The 19,335-nt window shown below is 39.9% G+C and overlaps 1 protein-coding gene and 1 pseudogene across 1 annotated transcript in view; both read right to left on the reverse strand.

Moving 5' to 3' along the window:
- The window catches only part of AKAP11 (A-kinase anchoring protein 11), a gene marked incomplete at its 3' end in the record, with an annotated part of 53,017 nt that extends 52,363 nt beyond the window's left edge, over nt 1-654 (reverse strand). Inside the window, 1 exon segment of the mRNA XM_027774578.1 lies at nt 232-654.
- Nucleotides 655-922: 268 nt separating this feature from the next.
- Nucleotides 923-19,206, reverse strand: LOC102498379 (elongation factor 1-alpha 1-like; annotated as a pseudogene).
- Nucleotides 19,207-19,335: the final 129 nt, after the last annotated feature.

The raw sequence follows: 19,335 nt of genomic DNA on the forward strand, positions 1-19,335 counted from the left end.
TCACTCTCGCGAGAGGCTGCCTCTCGCGAGAGAAATCCCGTGGCTTATCCCGCGCAAAAGTGGGTGGGCTTTTAAAAAGGAACAAGGTTAAAAAAAAAAAAAGAAAAACCTTCCCACGTGCTCCAGGGCCGCTAGCAGAGCGACTCTGTAGGTCACATGACATCGAGGCGGCCTCCCCATTGGCGAGAGCCCGCTCAGTGGGAGCTTTAAACTCCAGGCTGACCTACGAACCTGCGGCGGACGTCTTGCGCGCTTCCTGGCCCGTTGTCCTGGATACCGTTTAACCCTTTTAGCTAGCAAGCACCCAGGCCTTGGCTTGACGGTTTGGTTCCAGGCTCTGCTTCCAGTCCTTCGACCCCTTAGTCTTACCGCCTGGGGCCAGCTGGGCTACTTCTCCGCCACGAGGCTAGCTCTGCTTTCTCCTGGAGCCGTGGGCCCTTCCCACAGCGACAGCCCCGACAGACCTGACGGCGGCCGGCGGCCCATCCTTGGGCATAGCTCCGCCCCTTCCCCCAGCATCTCTGGGAAGACCACTCCCGGCGCACCAGGCCCTCAGCCGAGCCCAACTTCACCAAAGCCCGAGGGAACTCTGGGCCCTAGTGCCCACCCGTCAGAAAGGAAACCTTTGATCCCTGACACGCCAAACCCAGGATGAACAGCTAGTATGTTATTTCCACTTAGTATCCGAAAGGCAAATGCAGTCAAGTCGCACTGTCTCCTCAAGGACAGCTTCAAGGATGGAAATCCTTGACAGATGAGAAGGACTTTTTTAACTGTATTCTCATTATGGGTCAAGTTTGGTCCTGTTTGAGAAAGATAGGAGAGGAAGAAAGGGTACACTCATACATATTATACATCTTGTCATGACATGAGACAAATTACATTTGACAAAGTTTGGTTGAACACAAGGGTTTGTTTTTTATTATGCACGACTGCAGGCCGTCGTTTGAGCACTGATGAAGATAGCCTGGGTTCTAGGGATAGATCTGAAAGGGAAAAGAAGAAAGAAATGTGTTAAACTGACTGTAAAGAATTACAGTAAGTGGTGATGGTGATAGTGATTGGGTGGCTATTTGAGAGGTTGGCCCTTCAGAGAAGACGTTTAAGCAGTGATTTGAATGAGTCCTCTAAAAATAAGGAAGAGTAAGCAAAGGCTAATTCAAAAGCCCTGAATTGGGAACCATTCTAGTGCATATGAAGGTCACCATAGGCCAGATCTCTGGAGGGCTTCCTTAGCCAAGAAAGAAATTGGGAGCTTATTTAAATGCAGTGAAAAGATTTGGAGAGTTAAGAAGAGACACCTATAGCTTACTTTTCCTGTTTCTTTTTCTTTCTTTCTCTCTCTTTTTTTGTTTTTAAAGATACTCCCTTCAGACAGGATTTTAAGGAAGCCAAAGCAGAAGCAGGGAGATAAAGAAGCTTGTAGTCCAGGTGAGGGACAATCCTGAATGACTTAATTTCCAATGACCTTGATATTCCTTTTTTAGTATTCATTAGGTCAAAGCCTTGGTACTGGTATTCGTCAGGGATATTAGTCTGTAGTTTGCTGCTACCTAATAAAAACATGTGGATGTCTCCTTATTAATAGGAGAAACAAGTGAGAACTTTTTTGCTATTTGGGGAAAAGAATGACTCGAAAGGGTCTGCCTTCGATTTTTTTTTTTTCTCCCTCCATTTACACTACACAGATACCACCCTATGAGAAAGGAACATAGATTGATGTTTCATGTAGATACTTATTCACTGATCTAAAACTGAAAAAGGGAGAGGTTGAAGCTAGAAAATAGAGTGTTTCACTAAGAGAAATGAATCAGGTGACTTGAGTTCCAGCTTGAAGCCCTCTCGTTAACTAATGATGCAATCTAACCAAGGTTCCTTATCATCCCAGTCTCAGCTTCCTCATACATAAAACAAGGTTATTGAACTAGCCTACATGGCAAGTGGTTAAGGCCGAATTACTCTTTGGCATGCACACACCAGTAGGGCGGAAGCTGGAAAGGGAAATGAAATGAATGTTTATGAAAACCTAACAGAGTGAGCAGCACAAGCCAAATGAAATTGGACACACACACACACACACACACACACACACACACACACACCAGCTGAGGAACTATGAAACTGATTAACACAGATACCAAGAATGCTTCCCTAAGAAACCCTGGCCTTGTCAGTGTGAAAACGGAAGCACTGCCACCTGCTCAACCTCATATTCCCTTTCTCTGAAGCTATTTTGAACCTATGTAGTAGTTAATAAACAATGATTCATATGTTCCTAATCACAGTTCAAGAACTGGATAGAAAATAAAGTCTGAAGCAATATCTTAAACAAATATTTTTAATGGAAGCAAGATTTCAAGAAAAAGTATAGATTTATTTTTTTAAAGGAAAAATGCTAAAAGGAAAAATAGTATTCTTTTAACAAATTAAGACCATTCTTTCAAATTGCTAATTGAGCACTTTTTTGAGTATTGTTTATAGCCCTCATACTGATTAACTGAAACAGCTGCTTGGTACTGCTAATTTGCATTCCAGCATGTATTTAATAGAGCCATAAATCCTCCCAACTCATCCTAGCAAGACAGTCACTGTGGTCTCTTGTGCTGGCTACAATTATTTGGAGTACAATAAATACAATGTGAGAAGAATTTAGGATTGAGAGCCAGTTCTTCGATGTCCCTAGTTCCCAGATCCCTTTCTAAATTATTTTATTTTATAGCAGTTTTATTGAGATACAATTACCATGCTGTGCAATTCAGTGCTTTTGTTGTCTATTCACAGTCTATGCAACCATCACCAATTTTACAACAGTGTTCCCCTTAAAAGAAACTCCACCATTGTTAGCAGTCAATACCCCCACCTCCTCCCCAACCCTAAGCAACCATTCATTTACTTTCTGTCGCTATAAATTTGCCTATCCTAGACATTTTCTATAAATAGAGTTAAAAAATATGAGGTCTTTTGTGACTTCTTCACTTAGCATGATGTTTTCAAGGGTCACCATGTTATATAGCATGTTATCAGTACTTCATTTTTTTTATTGCCAAATAATGACTCTGTTCTATGCATATAGCACAGTTTAGTGATCAGTTTATGAGTCAATAAGCATTTGGGTTGTTCCCACTTTTTGACTATTATAAATAATGTTGCTTTGAGTATTCGTGTACAAGTTTTGTATGGGTGGTGCTTTTTTGTTCATTTGTTTTTGGTTTTGGTATAGGACATGTGCACTTGCCAGAGAGAGAGACAGAGAGAGATAAAGAAAGGCAGATTGAGAAATCACCCACACACACACACACACACACACATTACCAAGGGGACAGCCATGCTGCAATCCTTTCTACTCTATGCTCTCACTATTTGGGCACTCACATGTCTGGTGTGTTTTCAAGTTGCCAGGTCTCAGGTTTGTACTGTTCAATCAGCCATGTGGGATCCAGCCACTTTAACCACCATGTTGCCTACTAGCCCGATTGTTATTTTTAATACTTTATAAAACATTAAATGTATTCAGTTTTGGGACCAGCAGGTTGTGGTGGTTGAAGTTAGACTCTCACATGGCCAACCGTGGTTCTAGTCCTGGACCCAGTGGCTTGCTTTCTCACTTTCCCTCTCTCTGTCCCTCTCTGATGAGTGTGCATGCCCTGTAGCAAATTGAAAAATAACAGTGATAAGTAAAATTAAGTAAATAACTCTTTTTAAAAATGTATCCAGTTTACAAAGTTTATATTTCTTTTTTCTTTAAATTTATCTATTTTTTTTCTTCCATGAGACAGAGACACACACACACACAGAGCAAAGCAAATATCCCGAATAGGGTCCCATGCTGCAGTCTCCTCCTCTAAGCTTTCCAGTCAGCCAGAATCGGTCTGTTCTAGTGTACAGATTGACCTGGGAATCAAAGTTCCAATCTTCTAGCACTCTAGAATGTTATGCCACAACTGTTACCACAGCTGGGCCACAGAGAACATATTTCTTACTACAGTTACTTTGCTTCTAGGCTATGCCTCTTTTACATGTGGCTTAAAGTATGCTCGCTCTGTCCCCAGAGGACTGGCATTTCTACTCAGGCAGATCACACCTGACCATGTCACTTCCTACCTAAAACTCTTCAAGTAGCTTCTCATGACTTTCCATAATAAGTGACTTTTATTGTGTTAAGAAATGTATTTTCCATGCATATGTTGTTCAGTTTTAATCTCAAAAAGATGTTGTATGCGTTTTCTGCATCTATTGAGATGATCATATGATTTTTATCTTTCCTTCTGTTGATGTATTACGTTTATTGTTTTGTGTATACTGAACCATTCTTGCATCCCTGGCATAAAGCTTAACTTGGTCATAGTGAATATATTTTTATTGCGCTGTTGGATTTATTAGTTAGTATCCAGTTGAGAATTTTTTCATCTGTATTCACCAGGGATATTAGTCTGTAGTTTTCTTTTTTTGTTGTGTCCATGTCTGCTTTTGATATCAAGATGATGGAGGCTTCATAAAATGAATTTAGGATTCCTTCCATGTAGATCTTTAGATACAGTTTGAGAAGAAATAATACCATTTTCTTCTTTACATTTTCTTCTGTAGTACAAGCAAAGCCATAAGGATCTGGTCTTTCCTTTGTTGGAATACTTATTCATTACTGATTCAAATTCATTGCCTGTTATTGGTCTATTCAGGCTTTCAAGTTCTTCCAATCTAAGTTTATTGTATGTGTCCAGAAATTTGTGCATTTCTTCTAGGTGTTCCATTTGTTCATGTGTAGTCACCATAGTACTCCCTAATTATCATTTTTTTCCCTTCAGTATTTATTGTACTATCCTTTTTAATTTCTGATTATGTTCATATTTATCCATGAGATGTGTTTCTTAACACATATAGAAGGTTCCTGGGGTTTTTTTGTTTTTGTTTGTTTGTTTGTTTTAATGCATTCAACAAGTCTGTGCCTTTTTTTTTTTTTCCTTCCCATTAAACTTTGTTTTAATCGGTCTCAAAATTCTGTGACAGATTTTTGGTCAAGTTTTTTCCATTAAAAAGGACTGATTTTAAAAGCTAATAACTTAAAACTCACACACACACACACACACACACACACAATTGCACACAAAATATTTTTCTTTCCTTCTGAAGGTTTTATGATGTTTAAATTTACTATTAAATTTAAATGGCCAGTTGAGACGAACAGTTCTGAGATTGTTCTTCCACCACTGATTAAGACTCATATTGCAGAAATTAGGGATATACGTTTAGCCTTCTGAGCTTTCTGGACAGACTTTCAGCCCTTGCCAGCTCCAGCAGCCTTCTTGTCCACAGCTTTGATGACACCCACAGCAACTGTCTGTCTCATATCACAAATAGCAAAACGACCCAGAGGAGGATAGTCAGAGAAGATCTCAACACACTTGGGCTTGCCAGGAACCACATCAACAATGAGAGCATCACTGGATTTCAAGAACTTAGGGCCATCTTCCAGCTTTTTACCAGAACGGCATTCAATTTTTTCCTTCAGCTCAGCAACCTTGCAAGCAATGTGAGCTGTGTGACAATCCCGTACAGGGGTGTAGCCAGCACTGATCTGGCCTGGATGGTTCAGGATAATCACCTGAGCAGTGAAGCCATCTGCTTCCATTGGCGTGTCATTTTTGTTGTCACTAGCGACATTGCTACGCCAAACATTTTTGACAGACACGTTCTTGACATTGAAGCCCACATTGTCCCCAGGAAGAACTTCACTCAAAGCTTCATGGTGCATTTCAGCAGACTTTACTTCAGTTGTCATAGTGACTGGTGCAAAGGTGACCACCATACCAGGCTTGAGCACACCAGCCTCCACTCAGTCCACAGAGACAGTGCCAATACCATCAGTCTTGTACACATCCTGGAGGGGCAGATGCAATGACTTGTCAGTTGGAGGAGCTGGTGGTAGGATACAATCCAGAGCTTCAAGCAGTGTAGTTCCACTGGCATTGCCATCTTTACGGGTGACTTTACATCCCTTAAACCACAGCATAGTAGCACTTTGCTCCAACATATTCTCACCATTCCAACCAGAAATGGGCACAGATGTTACTATGTTGGGATTGTAGCCAATTTTCTTAAAATAGGGGATGACTTCCTTAACAATTTCCTATCTCTTCTGATAGTAGGGCAGCTCATTAGAATCCATTTTGTTAACACCAGCAATTACTTGTTTCACACCCAGAGTGTAAGCTAAAAGATCATGCTCATGGATCTGCCTGTGCTTGGAGATACCAGCTTCAAATTCACCAATACCAGCAGCAACAATCAGGACAGCATGGTCAGCCTGAGATGTGCTTGTAGTCATGTTTTTGATAAAGTCTCTGTGTCCTGGGGCATCAATGATAGTTACATAATACTTGCTGGTCTCAAATTTCCACAGGGAGATACCAATAGTACCACGCTCACGTTCGGTTTTCAGTTTATCCAAGACCCAGGCATACTTGAAGGAGCCCTTTCCCACGTCAGCAGCCTCCTTCTCAAGTTTTTTGATAATTCTTTTGTCAATCCCACCACATTTGTATATCACATGGCCAGTAGTGGTGGATTTCCAGGACTCTACGTGTCCAATGACAATGATGTTGATGTAAATCTTCTCCTTTCTGGCTTTGACTTAGTGGTAGTTTTCATGACACCTGTGTTCTGGCAGCAAACCTGTTGCTAAAAAGCCAGTCTGTGCCTTTTAATTGGAGAATTCAATCTATTAACATTCAACATTATTCCTGATATGTACAGACTTATTCCTACCATTTTGTTATTTTCCTAGTTGTTTTACATTTTCTTATTTCGATTTATCTCCTTTTCATTTTCCTGATATAGTATTCCCTTAAGTATTTCTTGAAGAACTGGTCTAGTATTAGAAAATTCTTGCAGTTTTTGTTTATCTGAGAATGAGTTTATTTTTCCTCCCAGTTTGAGGTAAAATGTTGCAGGTGTGTATTCTGGGCAGAAATTGTTTTTCTTTCAGAATTTTGACTATATCTTTCCATTTTCCCCTTGCCTGCATAGTTTCTGCTGAGAGGGCTGAGATTATTCTAATGGGGTAAACTTTATAAGTAATGATACTTCTCTCGCCACGCCACTTTTAGAATATTATATTTGTATTTGACTTTTGCCACTTTGGCAATTGTGTGCCTTGGAGAGGATCTTCTTATGTTGATTCTACTTGGATCTGGATGTCTGTATGTTTCTCTAAATTTGGAAATTTTCCAGATATTTCAGTAAAGAGATTTTCCACGTTTTTGCCTGTCTCTTGACCTCCTAGAATTCTCATTTAGTGGATATTTGATCAGATAGTGTTGTCTAAAATTTCCCAAATTTCCTCATTTTTATTTTTGTTCATTCTTTTTGGCTATTTGGACTAAATCAAAGGTTTCGTCTTCAAGCTCAGAAATTCTTCCATGTGTTTCTGCAGTGATTTTTAGGCATCTGGAGTACTTGCTTCTTCCTGAAATATGGAGTAGATTATTTAATGCCCAGGAGGCAGAGTGACTCTCGGGACGCCAAGTGTGGCCCTGGAAAAAGGTCGCCCAGAAGAGGCTAGAAACCAGGTAGGCCAGCTGTGCTTTTAAGTTCCAAGTAAGGCTTGTGAAACTGCCTGTAATTTTCTGGGATGAGGCAGCAGCAGCCCACCAAGCCCAAGTACGGTCCTGGCAAGATTGTCTGGTAGGGGCCAGCGGCAAGCCTATCTGTGAGACCCAAGCGGCAAGTCCATGAAGCACATGGGGGCAAGGTGACTCTATGAAGGAAATCAAATCAGGGAGTTGAGGAGGAATTCCCAGGCTTGTGTGGCCCACCAAATCTGTTAGACCTGTCTGTTCTTTCTGGAGACAGGGTGGCCCCCCACGACCCAGATATGGCTCTGGCTAAGGTGATCCAGGAGGGGTCACATGCCAGCCATGCCTTTAAGATCCAAACAGGGCTTATGTACCTGTTTATAATTTCAGTAGATGAGGCAGTTCACCAAACCAGAGTGAGCCCTTGGTTTGTTTGCTCAAGAGGGTTGTAGGCGAGCCTATTTGTGAGACCCAACAAGCTGGTTCTTTGTGGCCTACATGGATCACCTGAAGTCCTGAATGTGGTCCCAGGAAAGGTTGTTCAAGAGGGGCCAGAGGCAAGTTTCTCTGTCTGACCTTCACCATGTAATGTATAAACTCCAGGACTCAAGGAACTAATTCCATCTTGGGCAGACTCATGCAAGGAGTTGGGTGCTAGATCATTTACTGAAGGAACAGGAAGTGGTCTGGGACAGTGCCCAACCTTCCCTCCCAGACGTAGAACAGGGTTCTCTGGCAGGTGCCCTCTTCTTTCCTTTGCCCACACTTAGAGTCCAGAGAACCAGCACTGTGGTAGCCTCAGTTGGAGAAGGTAGCCACATCCCATGACTTGCATCTAAGGGGAGAAAGAATGCAAGCCTGCCCTGCCCACTAGTCGGAGGCAAGTGTCCAGATTTGTCAGTAGGCTTCAGTTATTGCATGTGTTCACCCCGTTTTCCCCCAACCACAAGAGCTTCTGCACCTGTGTGGTGTTCTGTGCTTTCACCTGCTGTAGGGACAACAGATTGCCTGATCCTGATCACAATTCAAACTCCACCAGCTAGTCCGCTGCCAAGATGGTCCCAAAGTTTTCTCTAGAAGTAGAATTGCAGTGTGCTTCCCTATGATAGCGTTAGCTCTATACCCATTTCATTGTTCTTCTGCAGATGGGGAGCTTTGGAGTCTGAGGTTGGAGTTTGAAATTCAAAGTTCCAGATTAGAGGTCCTCTTACCTCCTCCTACCCTGAGTAAGGGAAGGGCTCAGGAGCCTCATTAAGAACAGGAGACTGATTCTTTCTTTACTTTTCCAGGTAGAGATTCTGTGCTCCAGAAAGCCTTATAGTCTTTTTCTTGTGCTAAGTCAGTCTTACCTCACTCCTTTGCTAAAAGAAAAGGCATTACTGACATTTTTTAGCCTTTCTTCCCAAAGAACCACCACAGTGAGTGTTTCAAGTTGGCCATCTTGACTTTTTCCCCTAATATAGGATCTATGAGCAGAGACCCCATCTATTTTTGCTTACTAATGCCTGGCACATAGTAGGTACTCAGAGTGAAAAAGGAGGAGGGAAGGGAGGGAAGGGAGGGAAGGGAGGGAAGAAAGATGTCTTCTGTTTCTCTTATCTTGCTAGAAGTCTTTAGTATAGTCTTGATAAACATTACAAGTCAAATCTGTGCTGTGCTAAGATGTCCTGGCAAGGTCTATCTCCTGTTTAGGAGGGGCTGCATGGGAAGACAAGTGTGTCTGCCTCTGCTCCCCACAGGAAGAGGGCAGGGAGGATGGAGACCAGTGATATATAGAGGAGCTAAAGGCAGCAGTGTCACAAAGCAGAGAACACAGTCTGTGTCTAAGGGCACCTAAGAGAGCACCTGCAAAACCCCCACATGTCCCCAGAGGACATTTCAGTGGGCTAATTTTTGGCAGCCAAACTGGCGGTATCTTCTCCGCTGTAATTTTGTAATTTAATAGAAATGTTATTTTCGTTCGTAGAGATAGTCTAATGGATCTAAGACATTTGGGCTACAGACACATGGAAGAATTATGACGCAGCAAGGTTGAATGATTTGTTCTAGAGCATATGGGACACTAAATGTCACAGTTCAGACTAAAATTAGCTGGTTCAGGCCAGTTCCCCCTTTCAATGAAAGAAGCATACTACACAAAGCTAGCTTCTGAGCTTAATCCTCCTGGTGATCTTTTGACTACAAAGGCAGGCATCATCTTTCCCCAGGAGCTTTGGAGCTTTACACCAGCAGCCTCTGAAAGCCAGAAGCAGATTCCATGTTGCTTCCTGTTTGAAAACTTGAGTCTCCCTTTGGCCCACTTGCTGAATTCCTGCCTGAGTGATGTTTCTTGCCTGAGTGACAGCCCCAACTGGCTGCTCACCCATAAAAAAGAGATATCAAGCTATTTTCTGCATTTCTTAAGCTTTGGATTTTTTTTGTGTCTGTGATTATGATTATATTCATCATGTAGAGCAATAGAAAACACAGGAGAAAATTGAGGAAACCAGCCTTTGTTTTTTCTTTTGAATGCTTGCTTTATATGCATTATTTAAATTAAAAATACTTGAGGGGCCTACAGGTGGCATGGTGGTTAAGAGTGATGGATTCGCACATGACTGACCACAATTCAAGTTCCAGACTGGCAGCTTGCTTTTTCACTTTCCCTTTCTCTCTCATTCTGATCAAATTAATAATAATGATGATGATGATGATAATAATAAATGGAATTAAATAAACGAATATTTTTTAAAATTTATAAACCAATTCTGAAACTGAGAAGGGTGGAAATTTTTATTTTGTCAGCCATTTAAATAAGTAACTGCATTTTAAATTCAAGAGATGAAATGATTGCTTCATGCCTTTGGTTTTTTTTGTTGTTTTTTGGAGAGCATTTTGCTATAGGGCACATATACTTGCCAGAAAGACAGAGAGAGACAGAGAGACAGAAAGTGAGAAATCACCCCCAAGGGGATGGCCACTCCACAATCCCTTCTCCTCCATTCTCCTCTCGGGATCTTGGGCACGCATTCAAATGCACCCAGCATGAGTTTAAGCCACTGGATCCAGGACTTGAACAACGGTCGACTACATGAGAGTCCAACAACATAGCCATTACACCAATGGCTGGTCCCTTTGCCTTTGTTTTTGAAAGCACACATACTATATCACAGAGTGTTAAAAAGTTTATAACTTACTGGGACCAGTAGTTGGCTTAATGGCTATGTCACTGAACTCCCATGTAGTTGACCACGGTTCGAGTCCTGGATCCGGTGGCTTAAACTCACTCCACTCGCGTGTGCGTGTGTGCCCAAGATCCCAAGAGGAGAATGAAGAAGGGATTGCGGTGTGGCCATCCCCCCGTGGGTTTGATTTCTCACTTTCTGTCTCTCTGTCTCTATCTTTCTGGCGAGCGCATGCACCGTGTAGTAAAAACCTCTCCAAAAAAAAGTTTATAACTTATTAAGTTACTTCATTATTTTACAGTGAATCTTTGACAGAGTCACATCGTGTGTGTGTGTGTGTGTGTGTGTGTGTGTGTGCACACGCATACATAGAGAGGACAAGAGAAAGCACCCTCAACAGGGTCTTGTCATGTCTTAATCCCCTCATGTCTTGATCCATCCCTAACCCTCCAGCTCCTCAGGTCTTGGGTACCTGGCATGTTTTTTGGCCCACCTGGGGATCCAAACCCATGGTTGGTCACATGGCCTCCAGCACTGCAGTCCAGTACACTAAATATTGTACTACCTAGACTGGGTCAAAAGCCATATATTTTTATTTTTAAGAATTATTGCTATTTAACTTTATTTATTTTAATTTGACCAGATTGAGATGAGACAGAGAAAGAGAAGAAATGAGAAAGCAAGATACCAGGTCTGAGACTCGAACTGCAGTCAGCCATGTGGGAGTCCAGTGCCCTTAACCACCATGCCACCTGCTGGCTCCCAAAAGCCACATCTTAACCGTGGTTATAAAATGATACTAAATAATTTTTTAATATATAGTAGGTCCACTGTATCCTAGCAGTTAAGGGAGCCAGATCCCAGATGGCCAACCACAGTTCAAATTCCAGCCCTGACAGCTTGGAAAACATACTGGGTACATGTATATGCATGCCCAAAATTCTGACAAATTATTTTTTTATCATTTATTTATTTATTTTTACATTTTCCCGTAAACATTTACTTTGTACATCAAAAAACTTTTGCTCATATTTGATAGTTCTGGACAGTTAAAATTTTCAAAATTTTTAAAAACTGAATTTTAAAGATAGTGTTTGAAATACTTGTTATGATTTTGTTTGTGACTCTATAACAACAGAGACAGTATGTTTTTAAATATTTTTGAGAAAATATTTACATGTCAACTACTTAAATTGTTCCAAAGCAAACACCAAGCACACAATTCACACATAAACCTTCTCAATTCAGCCCTGCCTACCTAGTGTTCTGTGATATACCATCTGCTAGCAAAGATCAGTCTCTTTTTCTTTCTTCAAAGTTTTCCTCAAGGTAATCCTCTGGTTATGGCTGCTCTTTTGCAATCTCTACTGATTATAATGCTGGGCTGGAAAAGTCCAGGTTGTTTTATGGTAAGAATTCTTTCATATAGCTTCTCTAATCCCCTCCGCCATGCAGAACTGTTTATGGTGCCAGGCCATCTATGCAAGAGCTTCTGTTGGCTTACTTGAGATCTACCTTAGTTCCATAGTTTTCTGGTTTACTCTTCAGACATGACATTCCAGTCAAAGCCCTGTCCAGTAACAAGTATTTCCAATTTCTGATTCAAGGCAACAGGTATTATTGAACTTATGCAAATAACCATTCTGCCACAAATAAGAATACTCCCAAATATTCTCCAATTCTAGAGGGGAACCTATCAACAGCTCAAAAGAAAGCAAAATGCTTAATTTGGGAAAACAAAGCATAGTAAAAAAATCAGTAATGTTTTAGTCAAAAGTCATAAAATTCTATTTTACCAGTTCAGTCTTATGTAATTAATCTCTCTTCTGCAGTGTTACTGTGGTCCAATCTTTTCGTTTAAATGCTGGAAGTTAACATTCAGTGTTATTATTGATATTTCTTGTCCCTAGCATTAAATTGGTCATTTTTGGGTTCCTTATTATTGTCTTATTTCTGTATGTGGGTCTTTAGTTTTCCTGATAAAACATTACTTTCAGAACTTCTTGAAGAGCTGGTCTGGTTTTGGAAAATTCTTTCAGGTTTTGTGCATCAGAGAATGTTTTTATTTTTTCTTCCCATATAAAGGATTGTCTTGCTGAGAATACTATTCTTGGTTGAAACTGTTTTTCACTTAACACTTTGAATATATTTTCCCATTCTTTCCTTGTTAACATTGTTTCTGATAAGAGGTCTGATGTTAGCCTGATGGGAAACCTTTCTAAGTAACCTGACATTTCTCTCGCCAATTTTAGTATCTTGTCCTTGTCTGTGGTTTTGGCCAATCTGGCTATGAATTGCCTTGGAGAAAATCTTGGGTTGATTCTATTAGGGGTCCTTTGTATTTCTTGGGTCTGGATATTTGAATGCCTCTCTAGATTTGGAAAGTTTTTTCCCAGGATTTCATGGAATAGATTATCAATGCCCTTATTAGTTTCTTCCCCTTCTGGGATACTGATTATCGAATATTTGAGCGCTTAATAGTATCTAGTATTTCTCATATAGTATTCTTATTTTCGGAGGGTTATTTTCTCAGGGTTTTTTTTTTTTTTTTTCTAGGTCAGAGGTTTTGTCTTCAACATTTGAGATTCGATCTTCCACATGGACTAATCTTTCAATACTTTCAAGGGAGGTTTTGATTTCCTGTATTGCAGCCTTCATCTCTAAGAGCTGTATTTGATTCTTTTCTGTGGTGTGTATTTCCTTTTTCAGATTGTGCAAGAACTTCCTCACCTCCTGGAACTCGTCTATTTTCTCCTGCAGCTTTTGGAGTTCATTGCCTCTCAGCTTTTGCACCTTGTTTAGTTTTATCACTATAAATATTCTGAATTCTCTATCAGACATTTCCATGAGTTCCACTGTACTGTGTGTGGATGATGAAGGATTACTCTTTTCCCTTAGAGGAAAAATATTTTCTTTGTTTCTCATATTTCTTATGCCCCTGTGGTGATTTCTGGTCATACTATGACAAAATCTCTCTTCTACTGTGTTTTGTAATGTGGTATCCACAGAAAGATTTTTAGTTCAGATTTATAAAAAGGAGTTTCTTCCGTAAGGCAGGAGGTTCAATAAGCATTGAGGATTTCAACAGCCCTGAAAGTCATTGAAATCTAGATGCTTGGCTACCGTGCACCTAGGCCTGTCTAGACATTCAGTGTGTGGAGACCAACTCAGTGTTTTGGGAGTCTGGAACATGGGGTATAGAGCATAGCTTCAGTCGCCTTTGTCCTTGAATGCCAATTCTGACAAATTCTGACAGGATGGGGAAATGGAGAGGGATTGTTTTGTGACCATGCCTCACTGGGGGCTGGTTTCTCTCTCTCTCTGTCTGTCTCTGGCAAGCATACCTGCCCTCTAGCTCACAATTATATATGGGTATACATACATATGTGTGTGTGTGTGCACATATACATATTATACACACACACACATATGTATGTATACCCATATATATATGTATATAGAGAAAGAGGGAATAGGTGTACATTAAATGGTCACTGAGTTCCAAAATCGTGGCTACACTTATTTGTAAATAATTCATATGATAATTCAGTCCACATTAAAGATCTCCTGAATATCAAAATAGATCTGTTATTGGGACCAGCAGTTAGCGTGACAGCTATGTCGCTGGACTCCCACGTAGTCAACCGCAGTTTGCGTCCTGGACCCAGTGGCTTAAACTCACGCCAGGTGTGTGTGCTTGCGTGCCCAAGATCCAGAGAGGAAAATGGAGGAGATGGGATTGTGGCATGGCCATAATCACCTGGGGGGGGGAATTTCTCACTTTCTGTCTCTCTGTCTCTCTCTGTCTGTCTGGCGAGCGCATGCACCCTATAGCAAAAACATCTCAAAAAATAAAAAGTAAAATAAAAAAATAGATCTGTTATTATATATATTACTCAAATACAATAATTTTTCTGATTTAAGTCATCACAGTCATAGCTAATTACTGACTTAATATATGTAAAATACAGATGTAGCCTCTTCTAAGAAAATGTAATATATAACTGTCTGAAATTCAAACAAATAATCATGCATAAATTTAATTACTTTGTAAGATAATTTGTTTAAATATATGGCCCTGATAATTTTAAATGGTTGGTATAAAGTTAAATTAGAAGCACAAATGTTTATAAAACACTTATGTTACAGATATTGCTAGTTCAAAGAAACATGTTATCAAGCATTCCAAGAGTGATTAGTTTAAGCAAATGGAAAAATAATTTCATTTGCGAAATAAAACTTACACAGAACTTTTCAAAAATGTCTTTGGAAAAGGTGAGATAGACTTTCTCTTTTCTCATGTGAGCCAATGGCATACATGCTTACAGCTTTAAAAAACATATATTACAGAGGCCAGCAGGTGGTGTAGTAGTTATGTTGCTGGCTTTCCACATGGTCCTGGACCTGGTGGCTTAAAATTCACACCCATTGCGTGTGCCTGAGTGCATGCAAGGAGAATGGAGGAAGGGATTATGGTGTGGCCATCCCCCTGGGGTATGATTTCTCACTTTTCCTCTCACTGTTCCTGTCTCCCCTCCCTGACAAGTGTATGTACCCTAAGGCAGAAACCTCTAAATAAAAACAAAACACCAAAGAAAAAACAATATTACAACAGATAACTTCTGGATTATATAGCTAAAGGACATAATATTATAATAACTTTGTAATAATTATAATAACTTTATAACAAGTTTAATAACTTTATGACAAGATAAAACAGATACTAGAACAAATTGTTCCTGGATCTAGCATTCCTGTTGTTTGGCTACTTTGCTTTTCGAATGAAACATTAATAGATAGACAAGAGAATCATTATTCATTAGCTAAATCACAAAAAATTAATCAGAAGTACTCCCAGACAATTAGATCTTTAAAAGGAGGTAATACTCATGCATATAAAACATGACTGTTGCATGCTTACTTTTGGTCCTGGAAGTCATTAAACATTGTGGTAATAATCTAGACTGGAAAGTAGAAGAGATTTTGAGATACCTTAAACCCTTCCTAGCCTAGGTTTTAGGAAATTCCTGTCCTCTTTGGCATTTTAAGCCAGTAAACTATGCTGAAAATATCTAATCTGGCCCATTTTGATTCCTATTTGTTTTGAATTTCCTAGTGTCATCTTGAACAAATTTGTTCCCCTTTCCCACAACAGAACTTTTTAAATCAGCCAAGCTTCTAAAGGATACACTAGTATTCTTCATTGCCAATCTTCATGAACACAAAAGAAAGTAGACCAATGTCTCTGAGTTGTTGGTTTACTGGCCTATCTCACTTCATGGGTAGCCAAATCTTCTTCATTAGAAGGATCTTGCTACCAAAAAGTAGCAAATGAACCTCAGGCTACATGGGATGCTCAGAACAAAAGGTTCTGGTCCTAGTCTAAGCTGGTCAGTTCACATGCTTTAATCAAATGAGATAGGACCAGAGGTGAGGGGAATAGGGAATATATCCTTTGTGAAATGTAACCAATTGGTATTAAAATGTTTTACCTGAAGAAGGGAAGACTCTGAAGAATATAATAAACTGACCTTGAAATAATACTATATGAGAACTGTCTTAGGTTTCTTATGTTTTTCCAGAGCTAAGAGAATAGATTTTGGCTTAGATATTAATAGGAAAAAAAAAATAATTTGTTCTGTCTTATAATGGAATATGGAGGCCAGGAGGTGGTGTAGTGGTTAAGGTACTGGACTCCCACCTGGCTGATCAGGCCAGGCATATGTGCCTGAGTGCCTAAAATCCCAGAAACAGTGAAGGAGAAGGGACCACAATGTGGTCATTCTCCTGGGAGGTGATTTCTTACTTTCTCTCTCACAGTCTCTCTCTGGAAAGTGTACATACCCTATGACAAAAACCTTAAAAAATTAATAAATAAGGAATGGGTCAGCTTTACAAACAATGGGTATCAAATTTCTTGGCATCTATGCAATTTATTTTTATAATACCCTTGGAGAGCCCTAATTTATATGGTCTTAATTTCTCACTTTGTCATATTTTGTTCTTGTTTCTAAACTGATTTATAAATTCTTCCTTTTAAGTGTGTCTTTATCTCACATTAGATTGTACAGGTTATTATTCTTATCAGCTGGCATAATAAGATTCTTACAAAGATCCTGTTCTCTTCTAATAGCATGCCAATAGGCAGGGTATAATGGTATAACAAGATCCTTATAGAGCTATTATTTAACAGTATAATGTAACTGTCTATTTTTTAGATAGCCAGTAACTACTCTAAAATTGTCATATAAACTCCTGATAGAAGTAAGGTCTGCAATTAAATAATGTCTGATAAAGCATCACATTCATTTTACGTATGACTTGAGAAAGTGACATTCTTCTATGGGAAAGAGAAGTCCCCACATTGATAAGATCCTATTTGGGCTTTAGCATCAAAAATCTGTGCTGTTTAAACTTCAGTACTATTTGGTCATTAGAAAAATCATGACAAATTTTTCTACGCAAAAATCTATTATGACTTTTCCAATGACCCGATCGTCTTCAATTTTTTAACTTAAAAAAAATTCTCACAAACATTTCTTGCTCACTGTATTATTCATGTAATTTTAATTCTCAAGTAAGTTCCAGAGGAATAAAGTACTCAACTGAAATCTAAGATGTACATTATCTGATTCTTTTTTTTTTAAGTTTATTTATTTCTTCCATGAGAGAGAGAGTCACCTCAAACAGGGTCTCCACACCACAATCCAGTTGCAGCCTCTGCCAGCCTAGATCAAGTGTGCATACAGCCATCATGCACAGGGAAGCCCCAGGATACAAACCTGGAACCTTCCATGTGGGTTCAGTTATATTACTGCTGTGCCACTGTCTAATCCTCTATCTGAACTTCAACCATTATTACTTTTCCAAAGCCACACCCATTGAATTACCTGCATTTCTGCCTGATCTCTAGCTAAGTAGTCAGTGCTACTTTCTGCTGCAGCTTCCTCTCAAGACATGACCAGACAATGTCATCTTACATTACTCTAACTGCTGGTTCCCAACAATGCCATCTTACAAACAGGAAGCCCTCTCTGCAGAAATGAGACTTGATTATTAGATATCATATAGAATCTCTATACCAGCCCCTTCTGCCAAGACATGACACTTTCCTCCTCTCCTTGTTTTCAATGATCTGATTTACCACTGTTATGTGGAACAGGGTTTCGTGACACCACAATGTTCTATCCTGTGATCCAACCTATATTGAACTTCTGTCTCTCACCTAGGAGTGGCAATCATATATAAAGAGGCCAAGTAAATCCTCTGCTTGTCTTCAGAAGTCTCTTCAAATGATGTGCATGTCAGAGAAGAGTGTCATGAATCCTGCCCTTTATTCATTTGCTTACTTTGGCTACCTTAAGGTTCTACTTTCCTTGACTCTGATTTCTAATAATTCTAGGTCAAAAAGTGAAAGTAACGGAATGCAATTTTGTACAAGAGATACACTAGAACAAACACCCACTGGGAAAAGCCAGACTTTCTGTGACCCCCGCCAAGCATTCAGTTTCCCTGGGCCACCTTCATAATGGATTTCCTCATTAAGCTCCCTTCCTCTCAGTAACATTACACCACCTTCTTGGCTGTTGCAATAACAAATGGCTCACGTCCGCTTATGCCAGGGGACTCCCACAGGAGTCACTTGGGTGCTCACACTGGTCATCTTTTACCACAGAGGCATCAACAAGATTGCTCTGGTCTGAGGACCCTTCTGTATTTTTATTCAGGGTGATCATATATTTTGTTTAAACTGGTATAATCAGAGTTGTTGCCTGATGTTAGCATCTCCTCTCTTTCTCAAAAATAGCTTGGAAAATAAAGTATATATTGGATCATTGGGAAAGTCATGATGCATTTTTGCATAGAAAAGTATGTTATGACTTTTCTGATGATCTAATAGATAGCCTATTTAAAATCCACATTAGGCAGAACCTCTTCTTTACCTGCCAGCCAAAATGGAGCTATCCTGGCCCAGTCACTGTGGCACAGGCAGTAGGGAACCACTGCATTGTACTAGAGATATTTGGGAAGACCTGGGTTCAGATATGATGTGGACTTAACATGACTGGCACAACCAGAAGTACTGGTTGACTGAAAGACTGGGAGGAGAATTGTGGTGTGGGAAGAACCTGTCAGGGCTACCTGTCTCTCACTCTATGAAAGAAAGAAAAAAATTTAAAAACTTAAAAAAACTTAAAAACAACAACAACAACAAAAAACCCTGTCCTGGGATACCATCTTCAGACTGCTAGCCAGATGGAAATAACTAGCCAAATCTTAAAGCTCTATCTTCAGTGCCACTCTTCCCACCTGCCAACATAGCTAATTGATCATTTCTTCTTCTAAGAATCCAGCTTGCTTGTTTAAATGTCATCCTCTCTTACCTCAAAACAACTAATGTGCACAAACATTTTCTAACCAACGTGCTGCTTGGATTCACCTCCTTGTCCGTATTTGCAATTGTAGAACATGTTGAGGAAATCTAAGCCACAAGGATGGCAGGCATTCTCAAGGAAGTGAGGGCCTTCAAATAGTATGCCAGCAGTGGTACCCAGAGATAGCCCTGAAGGTGCATTACCATGTTCAATAATATCTTGGTC

This window comes from Tupaia chinensis, unplaced genomic scaffold (assembly GCF_000334495.1).
Source record: "Tupaia chinensis unplaced genomic scaffold, TupChi_1.0 Scaffold000458_1, whole genome shotgun sequence".
Lineage (NCBI taxonomy): Eukaryota > Metazoa > Chordata > Mammalia > Scandentia > Tupaiidae > Tupaia > Tupaia belangeri.